Source organism: Amblyraja radiata, chromosome 41 (genome assembly GCF_010909765.2).
Source record: "Amblyraja radiata isolate CabotCenter1 chromosome 41, sAmbRad1.1.pri, whole genome shotgun sequence".
NCBI lineage: Eukaryota > Metazoa > Chordata > Chondrichthyes > Rajiformes > Rajidae > Amblyraja > Amblyraja radiata.
This window is the reverse complement of record NC_045996.1, coordinates 14,803,748-14,816,880: the sequence shown is the minus strand read 5'-3', so window position 1 is coordinate 14,816,880 and position 13,133 is coordinate 14,803,748. Positions and strand designations below refer to the sequence as shown.

At 47.7% G+C, this 13,133-nt stretch overlaps 1 long non-coding RNA gene across 1 annotated transcript; it reads right to left on the bottom strand.

Moving 5' to 3' along the window:
• Positions 1-10,100: 10,100 nt before the first annotated feature.
• LOC116967791 lies at positions 10,101-13,133 on the bottom strand. Its single transcript, XR_004410321.1, has 2 exons — positions 12,613-13,133; positions 10,101-10,295 (listed from the first exon to the last, which is right to left on the bottom strand). It is a non-coding gene; the product is annotated as an uncharacterized LOC116967791 (long non-coding RNA).

The window sequence follows — 13,133 nt, the reverse complement described above, 5'->3', positions numbered from 1 at the left end:
GATCACAGCTGATCATCCAGAATCAGTATCCCATTCCTGCTTTCTCCCCATATCCCTTGATTCCGTTAGCCCTAAGAGCATAGGATAAATAGAAAAAACAGGTGCGGGAGGAGGCCATTCAGCCTTCGAGCCAGCACCACCACTCAATATGATCATCCCGAATCAGTACTCCGTTCCTGCTTTCTCCCCATATCCCTTGATTCCGTTAGCCCTAAGAGCTCCATCTAACTCTCTTGAAAACATCCAGTGAATCGGCCTCCACTGCCTACTGTGGCAGAGAATTCCACAGATTCAGAGTTGGGATGGAGGGGTGGGTAGGGTGAGAACAGGGGGGGGGGGGGGGGGGGGAGGGGAGGTTCGTTCACCATTTCAAGGTGTTGTAAATACCTCTGTAGCAAAGCCTCAATTACGAAGACAATCGTTGTATATACTGTATGTACTGTAAATAATTAACTTAACCTGATTTCTAATGTCGGAGGCTTGCTGCTGCCTAAAGTTTCATATTTTTGTCACCTTCAAACAGAATGTGAATATTTACAAAAAAATAAAGAAATGACTAATTCTTTATTACTGAAGGCGTAGGAGTCTTCTTTTCAGGAAGGCCATTTGGCCCATTGAGTGTGCTAGCACACATACTCACACACGCATATATATCTATATATATTATACTCATACACACACATATTATATACACACACACATATTATATATATATATATATACACACATACACAAATTCATACACATATTGAATTGAATTGAATTGAATCCTTTATTTGTCATTCAAACCTTTCGGTCTGAACGAAATGTTGTTGCGAATATAAATTCATACACATACGGTACATAATGTGCACGCACATCCTGTCTGAAGGGTCTCGACCCGAAACGTCACCCATTCCTTCTCTCCAGAGATGCTGCCTGTCCCGCTGAGTTACTCCAGCATTTTGTGTCTACCTTCGATTTAAACCAGCATCTTTCCTACACACGCACACCGAAAGGTCTGAATGACAATAAAGGAATCCAATCCAGTCTTGACCCGAAACGTCATCTATTCCTTTCGTCCAGAGATGCTATGTGATGCCGTTATTCCAACTCACGCACACATACGTATGTACACACTCGCACTCACACACATGTACACACACACATGTATACACACAAATGTACACACAGACACACACGTACACAGACACACATGTACACACACACCCCTAGTGAGGTTTGGGGCGGGGGGCGGGGTGGTGATGAGTGTGGTCTGTCTCCACGTGCTGTTTGAGTCTCTGCAAGTTGTTTGTGTTGTCACTACTTTGCGGGCAGATTCCGTATAATAATAATGGATGGGATTTATATAGCGCCTTTCTAATACTCAAGGCGCTTTACATCGCATTATTCATTCACTCCTCAGTCACACTCGGTGGTGGTAAGCTACTTCTGTAGCCACAGCTGCCCTGGGGCAGACTGACGGAAGCGTGGCTGCCAATCTGCGCCTACGGCCCCTCCGACCACCACCAATCACTCACACACATTCACACACATTCACACACAGGCAAAGGTGGGTGAAGTGTCTTGCCCAAGGACACAACGTATGTTGGGTGATTAAAATGTTCCAGAGATGGTGGCAAGGTTCTGGCAGCCCGGCAACAGCTTGTGAGAGGGAGTTTCATTCTCTTTTGTTTCTTTTGTGTCGTTCAATGATTGCCCACAATATTACTTGGTTGGAAATCCCCAAGTTGGGGAATCCCCTTGGGAACAACTGTCCAGGGAATCTCGTTACAACGACAACCGATAAACCACTGAACTCCTGCAGCAAATAACCCCTTGTGGCCACAGCCAGAGGTCATAAAGTGCGAGGGCCATTCGGCCCATCAAGTCTACCCTACCATTCATAGAGTCATACAGTGATACGGCGCAGAAACAAGCCCTTCGGCCCAACTTGACATTAGTGAGGCGACATTTAGAGTATTGTGTTCAATGTTCAACTGGAAAAGGTGCAGAGAAGATTTATGAGGATGTTGCCTGTCCCACTCAGTTACACCAGCATTTTGTGTCTTATTTTTGGTGTAAACCTGCATTTGCAGTTCCTACAGCCATCTCTCTCTCTCTCCCACCTTCTCTCCTCCTCCCCCCCTCTCTTTCTCTCTCTCTCCTTCTCTCCCTCCCCCCCTCTCCCCCTCTCTCTCCCCCCCAAACCACTTCCACTGCACAATAACCCAAACCTAATGAGCCGGTGGCAAGTGGATTTTATTTGCTCTGCCAAGAGCCATGATCACATCCATTCCTGTCCGTCTATTCCTGGCATGCATCCAGGGAAATTACGCTCAAACCAAACCAAACCATAATCATTCCAACTCCCAGCAAGACCATGACACTGATTGCGGTAACAGCACAAGAAGTGGAACAAGATATGTAGATGTAGGGTGCAGCTGCCCTTTGCACTAGTCAAACTAACCGGACAAACAAGTCAACAGTGCAATTGGAAAGAACCTGCTTCTATTTAACAGCTTTGATCGTCCACAAATACTTTGCATCCAATGCATTGCGGTCGATTTACATTTTCTGTTGTTTGGTTTAGAAATGCAATGCGGAAACAAGACCCTTCAGCCCACCGAGTCCGAGTCGGCAACTTGAGCGCCCTGGAGCAGAAAAGACTACAAAAAGTAGTAAACACTGCCCAGTCCATCATCGGCTCTGACCTCCCTTCCATCGAGGGGATCTATCACAGTCGCTGCCTCAAAAAGGCTGGCAGTATCATCAAGGACCCACATCATCCTGGCCACACACTCATCTCCCTGCTACCTTCAGGTAGAAGGTACAGGAGCCTGAAGACTGCAACAACCAGGTTCAGGAATAGCTACTTCCCCACAGCCATCAGGCTATTAAACCTGGCTCAGACAAAACTCTGATTATTAATAACCCAATTTCTGTTATTTGCACTTTACCAGTTTATTTATTCATGTGCGTATATATTTATATTATAGAAACATAGAAATTAGGTGCAGGAGTAGGCCATTCGGCCCTTCGAGCCTGCACCGCCATTCAATATGATCATGGCTGATCATCCAACTCAGTATCCCGTACCTGCCTTCTCTCCATACCCTCTGATCCCCTTAGCCACAAGGGCCACATCTAACTCCCTCTTAAATATAGCCAATGAACTGGCATCGACTACCCTCTGTGGCAGAGAGTTCCAGAGATTCACCACTCTCTGTGTGAAAAAAGTTCTTCTCATCTCGGTTTTAAAGGATTTCCCCCTTATCCTTAAGCTGTGACCCCTTATCCTGGACTTCCCCAACATCGGGAGCAATCTTCCTGTATCTAGCCTGTCCAACCCCTTAAGAATTTTGTAAGTTTCTATAAGATCCCCTTTCAATCTCCTAAATTCTAGAGAGTATAAACCAAGTCTATCCAGTCTTTCTTCATAAAACAGTCCTGACATCCCAGGAATCAGTCTGGTGAACCTTCTCTGCACTCCCTCTATGGCAATAATGTCCTTCCTCAGATTTGGAGACCAAAACTGTACGCAATACTCCAGGTGTGGTCTCACCAAGACCCTGTACAACTGCAGTAGAACCTCCCTGCTCCTATACTCAAATCCTTTTGCTATGAAAGCTAACATACCATTCACTTTCTTCACTGCCTGCTGCACCTGCATGCCTGCTTTCAATGACTGGTGTACCATGACACCCAGGTCTCGCTGCATCTCCCCTTTTCCTAGTCGGCCACCATTTAGATAATAGTCTGCTTTCCTGTTTTTGCCACCAAAATGGATAGCCTCACATTTATTATGGTATATGGACACACTTATCTGTTTTGTAGTAAATGCCTACTATGTTCTGTGTGCTTAAGCAAAACAAGAATTTCATTGTCCTATACAGGGACACATGACAATAAACTCACTTGAACTTTATTTGTGGCTTTTACAATGACCTTTGAAAGGGTGGGTGGGATTTGAGTCACCTGCTGCAAAAGATTCAGATTCAGATTCAATCTATGTTGTCATTGTATTATTGCTGCAGTGTACAGTACAGAGACAACAAAATGCAGTTAGCATCTCACCCAGAGGAGCGAACATAGAATAACGGAACGGTCAAATATATATATGTACATATATATGCACTGGGACGACAGATAGCGCAGTGGGCTAAGTGTTCGGCTGGCAACCGGAAGGTAGCCGGTTCGAATCCCGCTCGGAGTGCATACTGTCGTTGTGTCCTTGGGCAAGACACTTCACCCACCTTTGCCTGTGTGTGAATGTGTGTGAGTGATTGGTGGTGGTCGGAGGGGCCGTAGGCGCAGATTGGCAGCCACGCTTCCGTCAGTCTGCCCCAGGGCAGCTGTGGCTACAGAAGTAGCTTACCACCACCGAGTGTGACTGAGGAGTGAATGAATAATGCGATGTAAAGCGCCTTGAGTATTAGAAAGGCGCTATATAAATCCCATCCATTATTATTATTATTACATACAGTAGCAGTAGTGGAAGAAGCTGTTCCTGGACCTGCTGGGCCAGCAACGGAGAGACCTGTAGCGCCTCCCGGATGGGAAGTGAGGACTTCAGAACAACTCCTTGGTTGGACAATACACCCACTGGTCCTCATGACCCCAACAGGTTAAGTCTTGCTGTCTACATAGACAACCTTTGGAAGGGTACGTACTGAGTAACGTCCTGCACCCTGGAAGAGCAGTGTCCAGAGTGGTTACAGTGGGTTTCTGGTGACATCTGATCTCTCTCTTTGGAACAGGTTGCAGTCTGTAGTGACGAGTCTTCAATGGGCTTCTGCTCGATTTTTCCCTCTGGCGCTGTGCAGCAAAGTGTTGGAGGTAGATCACCAGCCGTGGACTTGAAGGGCCGGGCAACGCTGAAGGTCCCAAAGGCCCATTGTTTCTCCAAATACTGAGCGATCCTGCACGTACAAATAACAAGGCAAATGCAATGTTAGCATTCATTTCAAGACAACTGGACTATAAACTCAAAAAGCTGGAGTAACTCTAAAATATATAAAAAGAGATGTAACGCTGAGGCTTTATAAGGCACTGGTCAGACCACATGTGGAATATTGTGAGCAGTTTTGGGATCCATATCTGAAGAGGGATATGCTGGTATTAGAGAGGGTGCAGAGGAGGTTTATGAGAATGATTGGATTAACATATGATGAATGTTTAATAATAATAATAATGGATGGGATTTATATAGCGCCTTTCTAATACTCAAGGCGCTTTACATCGCATTATTCATTCACTCCTCAGTCACACTCGGTGGTGGTAAGCTACTTCTGTAGCCACAGCTGCCCTGGGGCAGACTGACGGAAGCGTGGCTGCCAATCTGCGCCTACGGCCCCTCCGACCACCACCAATCACTCACACACATTCACACACAGGCAAAGGTGGGTGAAGTGTCTTGCCCAAGGACACAACGACAGTATGCACTCCAAGCGGGATTCGAACCGGCCACCTTCCGGTTGCCAGCCGAACACTTAGCCCATTGTGCCATCTGTCGTCCCAATGTTTGAAGGCTCTGGACCTGTACTCGCTGGAGTTTAGAAGGATGGGCGGGGGACCTCATTGAATAGTGAAAGGCTGGAAAGGGTGGATGTGAGAGGATGTTTCCACTCGTGGGAGAGAGTCTAGGACAAGAGGGCACAGCTTCAGAATTAAAGGATGTATCTTTAGAAAGGAGACAAGGAGGAATACAATGAAAGAGAAGGCATATAACATTGCAAATGTTAGTGAGTGGGGTAGCTGGAGAATTGGGAAGCTTTTTAAAAAACAACAGAAGGTAACTAAAGGTTGAGAGAGTGGGCTGAGAAGTGGCAGATGGAATACAGCATAGCAAAACGTGGAGTCATGCATTTTGGTAGTAGGAATAAAGGCACGGACTATTTTCTAAATGGGGAGAGAATTCAGGATTTGGTGGTGCAAAGGGACGGTGGAGAGCTGCTGCAGGATTCCTAAAAAGTTAATTTGCAAGTTGAATCGGTGGTACGGAAGGCAAATGCAAAGCCAGCAGTTATTTTGAGAGGGCTTGAATACAAAAACAGGGATGTAATGCTGAGGAGTTCCTGGGGCACTGGGTCAGACCACATGTGGAATATTGTGAGCAGTTTTGGGCACCAAATCTCAGGAGGGATGTGTTGGTCCAGAGAATGATCTCAGGAATGATTGGGTTAAGATATGATGGTGTTTGGGTGCACTGGGCCTACACTTGCTGGAGTTTAGAAGGATGAGGGGGTGGCTCATTGAAACTTACCGAATAGTAAAAGTGGATGTTTCCACCAGTCGGAGAGTCTTGGACCAGAAGCCATAGCCTCAGAATAAAAGGACGTACCTTTAGAAAGATGAGAAGGAATTTCTTTAGTCAGAGGGTGGTGAAGCTGTGGAATTCATTGCCACTGACGGAGGTGGAGGCCAAGTCAATGGATATTTTTGAGGCAGAGATTGACAGATTTTTTATTAGTACGGGTATCGGGGTATGGGGAAAAGGCAGGAGAATGGGGTTGAGAGGGAAAGAGAGATCAGCCCTGATTGAATGGCAGAGTAGGCTTGATGGGCTGAATGGCCTTATTCTGCTGCTGTAACTTATGAATTTCTTTAGGGAGAGGGCGGTGAATCTGTGGAATTACTTGTCACAAACGGCAGCGGAGGCCAAGTCGTTGGGAATTTTTAAAGTGGAGATTGACAGGTTCTTGATCAGTAAGGGGATCAAAGGTTACAGGGAGAAGGCAGGAGAATGGGGTCGAGAGGGAAATATAGATCAGCCATGGTTGAATGGTGGAGTAGACTCAATGGGCTGAATGGCCTAAATTTGCTCCTATGACTAATGAACTTATGACAAGTGGCACAGTTTCAAGAGCGATAGCTGTCTACATTGTTGGTGGCACAGGAGCTGCTTCAGACAGTGAGAAATCGGGGGCCATGAATATGCTGCCAGTGAATGTTCTACAACAGTTTGTAAGGTCTATCTCGTGGGGAATTACAGAGGGAGGATACCCAAATAAATGTCTTACCTGAAGTCCCGAGCGATGCCCCATACCAGGCACGGGAAGGCCATTCAGCGGAGAAGCAGCTCAGTCTATTCCCAGTAGCACCACATCCTCCTCAGGAACACAGAAGAGTCAGGAGCGATGAAGCTTCTACATGTTTCCCTTGGTCCATGGCCATCTCTTCAGATTTTGTCCTTTGGTCAATCAGAGGCTGATGATCACCCTGGAAAAAGTTCAACCTCCTCCCTTCTTTGTTTTCAGCTCCCCCCGCGCTGGGCAATCAGACCACGGGTTGGGACTGGTCGAACCTCCTGCGACTTTGGACCTTCCCGACATCAGTCTCTACCCGGGATTGCAAGCTCCTTGATGTTGAAATGGACTTACCATTGTAAGTTGTGACCACTGCCCGGTCCACCACCGGCTCTGACCTCCCCACCCTCGAAGGGATTTATCACAGTTGCTGCCTAAAAAAGTCTGGCAGCATCATCAAGGACCCACACCACCCTGACCGCACACTCATCTCTCCGCTACCATCAGGTAGAAGGTACAGGAGCCTGAAATCTGGAACATTCAGGTTCAGGAACAGCTTCTTCCCCACATCCATCAGGCTATTAAACTTGATATCAAACAAACTCTGAACTATAACAACCTATTGTACTTTATCTGTTTAACATAGAAACATAGAAATTAGGTGCAGGAGTAGGCCATTTGGCCCTTCGAGCCTGCACCGCCATTCAATATGATCATGGCTGATCATCCAACTCAGTATCCCGTACCTGCCTTCTCTCCATACCCTCTGATCCCCTTAGCCACAAGGGCCACATCTAACTCCCTCTTAACTATAGCCAATGAACTGGCCTCGACTACCCTCTGTGGCAGGGAGTTCCAGAGATTCACCACTCTCTGTGTGAAAAAAGTTATTCTCATCTCGGTTTTAAAGGATTTCCCCCTTATCCTTAAGCTGTGACCCCTTGTCCTGGACTTCCCCAACATCGGGAGCAATCTTCCTGCATCTAGCCTGTCCAACCCCTTAAGAATTTTGTAAGTTTCTATAAGATCCCCTCTCAATCTCCTAAATTCTAGAGAGTATAAACCAAGTCTATCCAGTCTTTCTTCATAAGACAGTCCTGACATCCCAGGAATCAGTCTGGTGAACCTTCTCTGCACTCCCTCTATGGCAATAATGTCCTTCCTCAGATTTGGAGACCAAAACTGTACGCAATACTCCAGGTGTGGTCTCACCAAGACCCTGTACAACTGCAGTAGAACCTCCCTGCTCCTATACTCAAATCCTTTTGCTATGAAAGCTAACATACCATTCGCTTTCTTCACTGCCTGCTGCACCTGCATGCCCACTTTCAATGACTGGTGTACCATGACACCCAGGTCTCGCTGCATCTCCCCTTTTCCTAGTCGGCCACCATTTAGATAATAGTCTGCTTTCCTGTTTTTGCCACCAAAATGGATAACCTCACATTTATCCATTTATGTGTATATATATATATATTGTCTATGGTATATAGACACACTGAACGGTTCTGTATTTATGCCTACAATATTGTTGTGCTGCAGCAAGCAAGAATCTCATTATCCTATCTGGGACACATGACAATAAAGTCTCTTGACTTGAGTCTTGGGGCTCAAACTCAGTCTCGAACAAGGCCTCCAGCTCAGCACAAGCGGGCAACACCCCCTCCTCTATAACCGACACAGGACCAGCTCAAGGCTGTGTGCTCAGTCCCCTCCACAATGACCAGGACTGCACAGCAAGACCATTCCAACACCGTCTTCAAATTCCACCGACGATACCACCGTTGTTGGACAAATGATGAGTAGTGACAAGAGAGAGATTGATAATCTGAGGGAATGTTGCCAATAGGACATTGTTACTCCTGTTCTTCCATGTCTGCTTGGATATTCTCCAGAATGTGGTTACTGTTACTGTATAGGAAGATGGTTTACTGTATATGAATATATTTCCTCATCCAGAGAGTGGCTATTAGTCACCGTTGATCCTTGGTCGGTGAATTGGATGATAGTTTCCAGCAGACAGGTGTTTAGGATGATTACAGAGGGGAGTGCCTTGACCCATGACAACAGTTGTCTTAATACTGATTGCCAGCCGGTAATCATTGCAAACATAATAATAATAATAATAAATTTTATTTATGGGCGCCTTTCAAGAGTCTCAAGGACACCTTACAAAAATTGAGCATGTAGAGGAAAAACATGTAAGGGGAATGAAATAAATAGTAGAGACATGACTAGTACACAAAGTAAAGACAGAATTCAATACAAAACACAGTATGAGGCAATTAGTGCACAGATGAAAAGGGAGGGGGACGTGGGGCTAAGGATAGGCAGAGGTGAAGAGATGGGTCTTGAGGCGGGACTGGAAGATGGTGAGGGACACGGAATTGCGGATCAGTTGGGGGAGGGAGTTCCAGAGCCTGGGAGCTGCCCTGGAGAAGGCTCTGTCCCCAAAATTGCGGAGGTTGGACTTGTGGATGGAGAGGAGACCGGCTGATGTGGATCTGAGGGACCGTGAGGGTTGGTAGGGGGAGAGGAGGTCAGTGAGATATGGGGGGGGGCAGATGGTGGAGGGCTTTGTAGGGGAGGACCAGGATTTTGTAGGTGATCCGGTGGGAGATGGGAAGCCAGTGAAGTTTTTTGAGGACTGGAGTAATGTGATGCCAGGATTTGGTGTGGGAACAGCATGACACAGTCTGTCCATCGGTCCCTGAAGTCCTTCTTCTGTTGGGGTGATGAGTGAACAATATGGTCCCGATGGTTCCTCTACCTTCTCAGCGGCGAGTCATTCAATGAGCAGTCTGACCTCCGGCACCTACCAAGGGCCGGACTTGACCCTTGTCTCTGCGGTCACTTCGGCTGCCGGGTTCGGCCTTGTTCGTGGCCACTGCGGGCCAAGTCCGGTCTTGAGTGGCTTCAATCTTTTGTCATTCAAGTCCATGTTGATCATCAATCTGTCAACAGAAACCGACCTGGTAAATGGAGACAAGAATGGAGTCTTGAAGATTCCCGATCCAAGCCGTTGTCTGTCCAGTCCCTCCACAGATGAAATGGCCTCTCGAAGTCGTGCCCTCGGCCGACCTCCAGCACCCACCTTCAAACAATCTGGAGGAGATCCAGGGCCACAAGAAATCCCACCAAGTTGTTCCTCAACAGCTTCTCCAGCTCCAGGTGTGGACGTTCGCAGAGAACGTGGAGCAAGATTGGGTCTTCAGGATCTTCAAGCATCTGACATGCAAGTCCATGATGATCATCAACCTTGGCCATTTCCGGTCATCAGAAACCGACCTGGTAAATGAATGGAGACAAGAAGGGTCTCGATCCAAATGTCATCTGTCCATTTCCTCCACAGATGCTGCCTGGCCCGCTGAGTTCCTCCAGCAGTTTTCTGCTCCACCTTCGCTGACAGCCGAGCTCTATTAACACATCTCCATCACGGTCTTCCACTGAGGGCAGTTTACAGAGGATCAACTCCACATTCCCAGTGACACCAGATCTTCCTCAGTAACACAGCAGGGTCAGGTGTGATGAAGCTTCTGTGTGCCAGCCCTGGTCCACGGGCCCACCTTGGTCCTCTCCCATTCATTTACCATTCTTGATGTAGGTAAGTCGCCCAAGCTTCACTGTTGTACAGTAACGTGTTCAACACTCACGTGTTGTAGACAGTTACCTTGGTCTTCATTGTGAGTTTCCTGTTCTTCCATGTCCACTTGCTTAGTCTCCCGAAGGTGGGTGCTGTAGAGGAAGGTGGTTTACTGCACGTGAATTGGTTTCCTCATCCAGAGAGTGGATGTCAGTCACCGTAGATCCTAGGTTGGTGAATTTAAGACATTTTCCAGCGGAGTGGAGTTTATGGTGATTTCAGAGGGGAGCGGAGAGCCCTGACCCATGACAACAGTCATCTTAGCACTGATTGTGTCGGTCTTTGGTGCGAGCGTGAGACGGTCTGTCCATCAGCCCCTGAATTCCTTCTTCTTTTGGGGAACTGAGTGCAGCATCATCAGCGGGCTGGAGTTCCCTTATAAGCACAGTTCTCACCTTCGTCTTGGCTTTCAACATTGCCAGATTGAAGAGCATCCCATCACTTCTGGTTTGAAGATACACGTCTCCCGTGCCTGTTGGGACAGAAGTAGAGATCGGAAGATGCCAAACACCATGGGAGTTGGGACAGAGTCTTGCTTCACTCCACTTCTCATGGGGAAACTGTCTGATGTAGCTTCATCAAATTCCACTGTAGATGCATGTTCTCATGGAAGGACCAAGTGAGGTTTAGAAGACGTGATGGACATCTAATCATCTCCAGTAACTGGTAGAGGCCGTGTCTGCTGACAGAATCAAAAGCTTTTGTAAGATCCACAAAGGCGATGAACAATGGGGTTCGCTGCTCCTGACATTTTCCTTGGATTTGACGCAGGGAGAAGATCATGTCCATTGTGGATCTATCGCCATGGAAACCGCATTGTGCCTCAGGTCAGCGAGTCTTTGTAGGATCACTCTGGCAAAGGCCTTTCCTGTAACACTCAGAAGTGAGATGTCCCTGTAGTTGGTGCACTTGCTGTGATCTCCCTTGTCCTTGTGCAGTGTGACGATGTTGGTGTTACGTCTGTGTTGAGGGACACCACTCTCTCTCTGATGATGATTGTCAGTCGGTCTTTGTTGCGAGCTTGAGACAGTCTGTCCATCAGGCCCTGAAGTTCTTCTTCTCTTCCTCTTCCCCTCCGAAGACTTGCAGGAAAATGCCACTGGGGCAGATGATGAGTCCGAGACAGACGAGGTTGACAAATTTCTTAAATGCCGTGGATTCTCACGTGCAACAGATCGCTGCCGGTTGTACTGGAAAATGTTGACGATGAAATCCCAAATGCAGTCGAGAGCGCGAGGGGGGATGAGGTTGTAGCTCTTTCCAGAAGTGGCTCTTAAAAGGGCCTTTGTTGGACGGAGTGAGAACTTCCAGTGCGGTCCCCACCGATGTCGCTTCATATCCGATGGTTTTACACGAACGGCACTCGGCTTCCTGACATCGCTTTTGTTGCGTGCTGTCCAATCCCTCTTGGGGTTGCACGGGAGAATCCACGCCGTTTAAGAAATTTGTCAAATTCGTTCCGTTTCGACCCATCATCTGCCCCAGTGGCATTTTCCTGCAAGTCTTCGGAGGGAAAGTTCCTCGCAAACAGCTGGCGACCACATCAGTCGGCAGATGTTTCATGCTTTCCCCTTCACACTGTCTGGAGGAGATCCGGGGCAACTAGAAGTCCCACCAAGTGGTTCCTCAAGAGCCTCTCCAGCGCCAGGTGTGGAAGGTTGCAGAGAACGTGGAGCAAGATTGGGTCTTCAGGATCTTCAATGTTCTGCCATTCAAGTCAACTGTGATCATCGACCTCGGTCATGTTCCGGAGAATGTCCAGAGGACAAGAATCCAGTCTTCACTGGCTCCGTGCCGGCGGCCAGGTCAGCTCCGGTACGTCTGCGTGGCGCTCTCCGTGAGCGAGTCAGGTTCACCTGCTCCAGGTGTAAAAGGTGGCAGAGAATCTGGAGCAAGGTTGGGCCTTCGGGATCTGTCATTCAAGTCCACGGTGATCATCAAACGTGGCCATTTCCAGCCGACCTGGTAAATGGAAACAAGAATGGAGTCTTGAAGGATCCCGATCCAAACGTCGTCTGTCCATTCCCTCCGCAGATGCCGTGTTCTCTCAGGGGCGAGTCCTCGACCGACCTCCGGCACTCAGACATCTGTCATGTTTGTCCCTTCAAACAATCTGGAGGAGATCCAGGGCCACAAGAAGTGCCACCAAGTTGTTCCTCAACAGCTTCTCCAGCTCCAGGTGTGGAAGGTCGCAGAGAACGTGGAGCAAGATTGGGTCTTCAGGATCTTCAATCATCTATCACTCCAATCCACGGTGATCATCAATCTTGGCCATTTCCAGTCATCATAATCCAACCTGGTAAATGGAGACAAGAATGGAGTCTTGAATGGTCCCGATCCCAACGTCGTCTGTCCATTGCCTCCACAGATGCTGCCTGACCCACTGAGTTCCTCCAGCAGTTTTCTGCTCCAACTTCACTGACAGCCGAGTTCTAAAAACACATCTCCATCATGGTTTTCCACTGAGGGCAGTTTACAGAGGA